Here is a 6,673-nt window from a genome sequence, read left to right as displayed (position 1 = left end):
GTAATCGCCACGTTTTCCTCCTTCTGGGTCAGGGATTCTTTTCCTGTCGGACCAGAACCAGTCCCGGCCAGGTGCTCCACGACACGCGTGGTGCTCCTTGTTACCAAAAGCTGACCGATTTCCAGGGCAGCCTAAACCTAATTTCCTTTCTGTACGAATCCTCTTCCGGACCCCCTGGGTCCTCCCCAGTGGGCAGGGAAACATTCGAATCTCTGAGAACAGGCTCAATTTAAGAGCAGGGTAGGGCGGGGCGGAGCGGGCGGGGCCGAGGTTGTTCTTTGGGATTGAATTTCTCGCCAAGCCACTTGGAAGAATTTCGAGCGGATAAAGCGCAAGTTTGTGCACTTGGTCCACAGAACGATTGCAAACCGAGAAAACAAACAGCTACTGAGAAAATAGGGACTTTGTCCTGCAGTCGCTGCTGACGGGTGTGCGAAACGCTTGGGATGTGAACTTTCTGCAGATCGTGTATGGAGGGGGCTAAAGGAAAGGAGGGAGGGAAGCGGGTCAGAGGGGGCCGCGTGGCTCAGATTTGGGGCTTTCTCTGCGCCCAGGAACTGAGGTGGGATGCCGCGACTAGGACAGAGGGAAAGAGTAGACCACGAACTGCGGACTAATTAGCTTAAGGCATTTTGCAACCTCGGGAAAAGGTCGTTGAAGGAGTTAGCTGTGCAGAAAAAAAAAAATCTTAAAAAAGAGTGCTGGGCATGCGCACAGAGAGGATGCCATATTGGAATGAGGCTGTAGTGGGAGCTGGAGGACCGGAGTGGGCGCGTGAGGGAGGCGGCGGGCGAAAAGCGAGGAGCGAGGAGCTAGGAGCGAGGGCGGGCGGGCGAGCGAGCGAGGCCGGCGTCCTCTCTGGAGACGCCCGGGGCCGGGGTCCAAGCTGAGGCGGGACCAACTTCATCAGGTAGGACGCGGCGCCAGCCACGGTCCCCGGCTGTGGACAGACCTCCGGCCCACAGGTTGAGCGCGTGGGTCAGCGTCTTTTTTTTCCGGCTTAGGAAAAAAAAAAAAAAAAAAAGGAAGCCGGATCTACCCCTGGGGTGGCGGTGGGGGGTGGGGAGGGAAAGAGCAGCGGAACCCGAGAGAAGGGCTGGGGAAGAAAGCGCCAGCACTTGAGCGAAACCCCAAACTCCTCTCTATGCTCTGGGCTGTCATTTTTGCTGCCTTGGTCCCCCTTCCCCGAGTCTTTTGCGTCTGCAAAGCCCCTCCGTGCCGGAGTCCGTCTGGAGTTGCAAAGTGTCCTCCTCCCCCGGGTGCGGCCGGTCCTTCCCTCGAGTGTGCACTCGTTTCAGCCGTGCAGCGACCTCTCCTGCGCTCCCGCATCTCCTCCGCACCGAGATTTCCTTTGGGGGTGCATTTGGAGTGGGGGGTGGGGAGAAGGCGGTGGGGAGGGGGCTTGGAGACCCGTGAGAGGGTCGGAAACCTCGGAGACGTTTGCTGTTGCTCCCTTGAAAATACTGGCTGTGCAGCTGAAATGAGATAGGCAGTAGTAGTTTCGGAGCGTGCTCCAGTAAAGATGATCTTTTTGTTCTTTTTAAAAATCCCCCTCAAAGTAATATCCTGTCATTTGGGGCTTTCCTGTTGTCTCCTCGCCTCCGACTTCCTTTCTAGATGACTAACCTGCTCCGGCTTTAGAGTTTATTTTTCAGTGTGTGCGCGCGCGCGAGCGTGTGTGTTGCTGAAATCCCCCCAAAAAGCAACTGTAGGAACTGCAGGGTATCTTTATTGATTTTTGACCGGGGACAGCTGGATGGGATTAGCCGGGGAAGGGGGATCCCTGGGAATGGGAAGTGGCCGCTTCTCGGCCGCCGGACGCGCGTCCAGAGCCCCATCCGCACTTGCGTTTTCTTCGAAGCGCTACCCCGGGCGGGGAAGGAGTCTTCCGACACCGTGCCAGTTTCAATATGGCGGGCTAGGTGGCTTTTAAGAACTGAAAATAAAGGTTTTGTGGTGGGAAAAACCCCAACCGAAGTAGCCACACCTTACTTTCAGCTCTCTTTAGTTACCCCGGGAATCGCTTTAGCGAATTAAGTGAGAAAAAAGAAAGGGAACTTGCCGCCCTAGTTTTTTCCGAGGTTAGAGTCGGTGTCAAGTCCATTGCTAGAGGGTGACGGGTGGACGGCTGCTCCGGCAGGGACTAGAACCTGGGGGCGCGCTGGCCCGGTGTGCCTGTGCGTCTGTGTACGGTACACGCTTGCGTGTGCATTTGCGGGGTGGAGGCGCGCCCAAAGAGATCCGCCCCGAATGTGTGTGCGTCGCGGAACCAACACCTTGCCAGGATTTGACGCGACAAACTGCTGACACGTGGTGCCAAAATACAAGAGAGCAGAGGGAATGCTTTATTTCGGCTTTCTAGGTGAGCTCTTTTTCCGTGTGCCGGATCCTGTGCAGTAAAGCCCCGAATAAGTGGAGCGAGGAGGTACTTATTAAAGGGACTACAAAAGGGACTTATTAAAGGCCAAGGTTTTGGGTGCAGTCGAATTGCAGACCTCAGTGGGATTTTGTGTGTGCTGGATTTAGTGGGCTTTTGCTTCCCTTCACGCCACGCTAGGGTGGAAGGTTGAGGTCCAAACCAAAGCGCTGGGAGGATGAAAGCACGGGGGCAGAAAGATAGGGGCGCTCAGAGCTCAGCCGAAAGATTTGCAGGGTCCAGGTGGGGAGCTGCTTTTGTTGCTTTCGGGTTTCTCGGAGTCGGGGTTTGGGGAAAGCACTGGGGTGTGGAGGGGCTGCCCCTTGCTCGGGTAGAGAACCAAAGGGCTGTGAGTGAGGCGTCTTCCTCGGGCCTTGGCGGGCGTGCACGCGGCACTGCGGCCTTGGAGAGTAGTGGGAGGCGAAATGTCTAGGGAGGGGCCCGTTTTGGGGCCTGGGGGTGGAATTTGGAGACAAAAATCGGTACTCGTAAGGAGAGCCTTAGGGAAAATACGCAAACGCTAGTACAGAGAAGAGCCTTCCGGAATGCGGGAACGTGCCTTAGCTGGGAACTGGGGTCCCCGACAGGGGTCGCCCGTGTCCAGGACGCAGCCGCCCAGCTGAGAACGCTCGGCCGTGCTAGCCGGAAAGACCCTAAGAGGGGACCGGGGCCACGCGGCAGTCGTGAGCGTGCCCCAGGTCTAGCTAGGGCAAGTCCAGGTGACTTTTCCCGGGGTCGCGAACCTGACCGCATAGTGGCCAGAAGCTGGGAGACATTTTTAAAAAGACAATTAAAAAAATAGGGCTACCCAGGTTGGTAGTTACCACAGTAACGTGGTTTCCAGCGTTTGTAGGGGCCCAGTGGAGGTTCTATATGCTTAGACTACTGCCTAGCTGTTGGAGGGGCGGTCCCCTCGCGGAGTCGGGTGGGCGGGGGCCAGAGTGGCACCTCGATTGGAGACATAGCGACAGGTTTTTCCTCCCACCCGAGCAGCGAGGCAGAGCGATCGGAGACGCGCGCAGATCGACGCGCGTTTCGCCCCTGGGTGCAGAGCGCGCCGCCTCCCAGCCCTTCCCGCCTGGCTCCGGCCTGTCCTCCGAGGCCGGCTCTTCGGAAGGCTCCGCGGAGGTGCCGATCAGCCTAAAATGGCTCTGTGCTGGTAAATTGCAGTTTCAGCTGTGAACCCCTCCCCTCGCCCTCCTGACGTCGATGCTGACAAAGGTACAATTCACTCCAGAGCACTGAAACCCACGATTTTGCACCGTGGAAACCGGGAGGACTGAATACAGGTTATTACAAAGGACATTGTACAGGATTCTCACAGGGCCTAAGTTTTTCTTGGAATTGATACAGCTCTGGAGCTCAGCTGACCACCGTCCCAGTACCGAAGGCTTCTAGGGTGCTCCAGCGGCAGGGGAGAATGTGGGGATTTTAAGTGCAAAAAAAACCTGAACGAGGTCCCAGGACACTCAGATGGGTGTACGGAGCGATGGCCACAGCACCAGTGCGCGTCCTTGATGGCATTTGCAGTGTTCTGCAGTCCTGAGTGGGGGAGTCTGGGAGTCTGGGAGACCGTTCCCAAACTCTTGAGACTTGCTCGTGGTTTCGCTTTCGGAATTTTTAGGATCTTTTTTCTGGAGTTTAGTGGGATTCCGGGAAGGGCGCGGAGGCGCTCGGACCCCGTCGTGCGGTGGCCGACTGCCCGCCCACCTCGGGATCTCTAGCCGTTGCCACGCTGTATTGTTGCAACGCTGTGAGGGGTCTGGGGCTCCCGGGGGCAGTGCGCTATCTCCGCGCTGCATCTGGAGGCTCGAGTGGAGCTGTCGCGACCGATTGGAAGTGGAGCGCCGGGAAGCAGTTTTCTAGGAGGGTCCACCACACTTGGATCCTGAACCATCTCCGCTGTCCCGTCCTCTCTCCAACCCCTCCACCCCTGCACTGTAACCAAGGAATTTGGGCGACAGATTGGCGTGACTAGATTGAGCAAATGGATCCAGGTTCAACCAGGTGGGACAAAAAGCGAAAACGCTGAAATTCAGCCTCATTTTCTGGGAAGACGATTGGAGGTGGGGAAGGAGATAGGCCATATGCGGAGTGAAGAGGAAGGAAGGAATTGTTGGCTGGGTTGACCTTTGAGATAGGAGATCTGCTACCTTTTCCTTACTAAGCGTTATATTTGCACCCCATTTGCCTCTTTCCAGCCATGAGTAAATACCGTTTCAGATCTTTATTTTAGCTTGATGCTGGTCTGCAGCTGGGGAGGCAGAGAAATGCATGGAGGTCCCAAAGCTTCCAGACTCCCACCCAAGCTTTTACTGCCTGAGGGGTCCATTTCAGGGCTAGGCGGGGACAGGGGAATCTTGGCAGTTCCCATCACAGAGAAGCTTGGTCTGGATGGGTGTTGTTGCATAGATGAGGCCAGACCTGCTGAGGGAGGAGTGGAGCAACTTGCCTGTTAGGATGTGGTACCTTGAATCTCAGTCTCACCTAGAGGTGCATTTCACTAATGATGGGGTTATTGATCATGGAGTCTTCCCTCTTCAACGTGTGTTCTACAGGAATTGTAGACCAATTAGAAAAAAAAAACAAAAAAAAAAAAACAACAAAAAACCAAACCCAAAACTTGCTAGATATAAATGGCCAGTTCCTTGATTCTTGGAATGAATAAAATAAAGCCGGAATAGGTTCCTGACACCCCTCTTCCTTTTTATTCATAGGCTTTCCTGGGACTATGGAACTTTGACCACAACCCCTTTGAATCCACTTTAGCTGAGACAACATTTTCTACTTTTTTTTTCTTGCCAGTGGCATCAGAGGACTTAGAAGACCTAGTGATGATAGCGTATGTGTATGGGATTCTGTTAGTGGATATAGGATCCTCTAGGGTCTAAGAAGCTTGTATAATGTGAAGTCAAACTTTCCAGCCCCTACACTTCCGTGTAAAATATTTTTGTGAGTATATCAAATAAGAGTTTTTGTCTATTTTTCTTTTTAATTAATTTGAACAAAGAAACACTTCCTGTAGAATTTTCACAACCTTCAATTCTGATGCAATGGGTTTTGGCAACATCGCTCTTTGCATTTTACTATTTAGAATTTTTATAGTTCATGTAAAGTGTAGGGGTAATAAGGAATTTCGATCCTTCTGTAGATTTGGAACTCAAGGAGTTGTATCAGAGTGGTATTGAGATCTATAATTTAAGATTTTATTTTGGTGGCTCTAACAGTGCCTCAGCAGCACTTTACTACCCCTGTTCCACACAAAACAGTAATTAAGAGAGACAGGACTTGGTGGTTCACGCCCACAGTCCCAGCATTTGGGAGGCTGAGACAGGAAAAGTGCTGTGAGTCTGAAACCAGCCTGAGCTACAAAGTGAGTTCAAGTCCAGCCTGGACTCATACAAAATGAGACCCTGTCTCAAACAAACATACAAAAAACATTGTTTTTAGGCAAAGTATACTTGTTAAATCAAATCTGAAAGTCAGCCTTGCATTCACAGGGATCTGTTGACCCTGGCTTGTATGGACAATTCATCATGGGACTGGGGTGGAGAATTATGGCCTGTCTTCTAGTTTTGGAGATGGTTCTGTGCAGCTATGTGACCCGCGATGGGTATTTCCATCTTCTTGAGTCTCTGTTTTTCTAACTACAAAAGAAGGGCATTGAACTGGAATCTCAGTGATGTCCATGCTTCCATATTGGAACAAAAACACCCCAAACTCTGTGTCTCAGGACATCTGTGCTGATGTGCCCAAGTGATTCATCTTCTGACTCAAGTCCCCGAAGTACAGTAAGAGCACTTCTCACATTAAGTGACAGTTGTGTGAGGTCAAGGCTGCACAAGTTGCTGGCGAGTTGTAGCTCACTGTGCAGAAGTAGAGTTCTGAGATGGTTAGGTCATGCTTTCATCTGTACTTGGGCCCAGGTGCCAAACAGAACCCAGGAATGGCACAACTGGGCTTGATGAGCAATGCCTGGCTTGATTTCACTCTTCTAATTTCTAGGTCTTTAGAAGGACCATTATAGGTAGAAATCTGAGCCCATTGCTGGCTAATGTTGTAGTATACAGTTGGATGACTGTACCTTGCTGATAACTGGAGAGAAAATGTTCACTGAAGTCTAGGACTTCCTGTTCTTAATCTTAGGGTTTGGCCACATGGCAAAACTTACTTTCTTGGGGCTGGAGAGATGGCTCAGTGGTCTAAAGCACCTACTTGAAACAAGCTTGGCAAAGCACAGGGACCGCAGTTCGATCC

At 52.4% G+C, this 6,673-nt stretch overlaps 1 protein-coding gene across 6 annotated transcripts in view; it reads left to right on the top strand.

Annotated features, from left to right (window-relative positions):
• Window positions 1-414: 414 nt before the first annotated feature.
• Window positions 415-6,673, top strand: part of Sfmbt2 (Scm like with four mbt domains 2) — a 230,590-nt gene continuing 224,331 nt past the window's right edge. For 4 of the 6 annotated variants that reach the window (XR_002821927.1, XM_023719786.1, XM_004635291.2 and 1 more), the window contains exon 1: window positions 812-910. The gene's annotated coding sequence lies outside the window, so the exon portion shown is untranslated. Of the gene's footprint in view, window positions 469-811; window positions 911-2,293; window positions 2,363-6,673 lie in introns of those variants that run through there. The other 2 variants (XM_023719784.1, XM_023719785.1) reach the window with 2 other exon arrangements.

The sequence above is a fragment of the Octodon degus genome, unplaced genomic scaffold, assembly GCF_000260255.1.
Source record: "Octodon degus isolate 3935 unplaced genomic scaffold, OctDeg1.0 scaffold00071, whole genome shotgun sequence".
Classification (NCBI taxonomy): domain Eukaryota; kingdom Metazoa; phylum Chordata; class Mammalia; order Rodentia; family Octodontidae; genus Octodon; species Octodon degus.
This window is presented reverse-complemented; position numbering and strand designations above follow the sequence as displayed.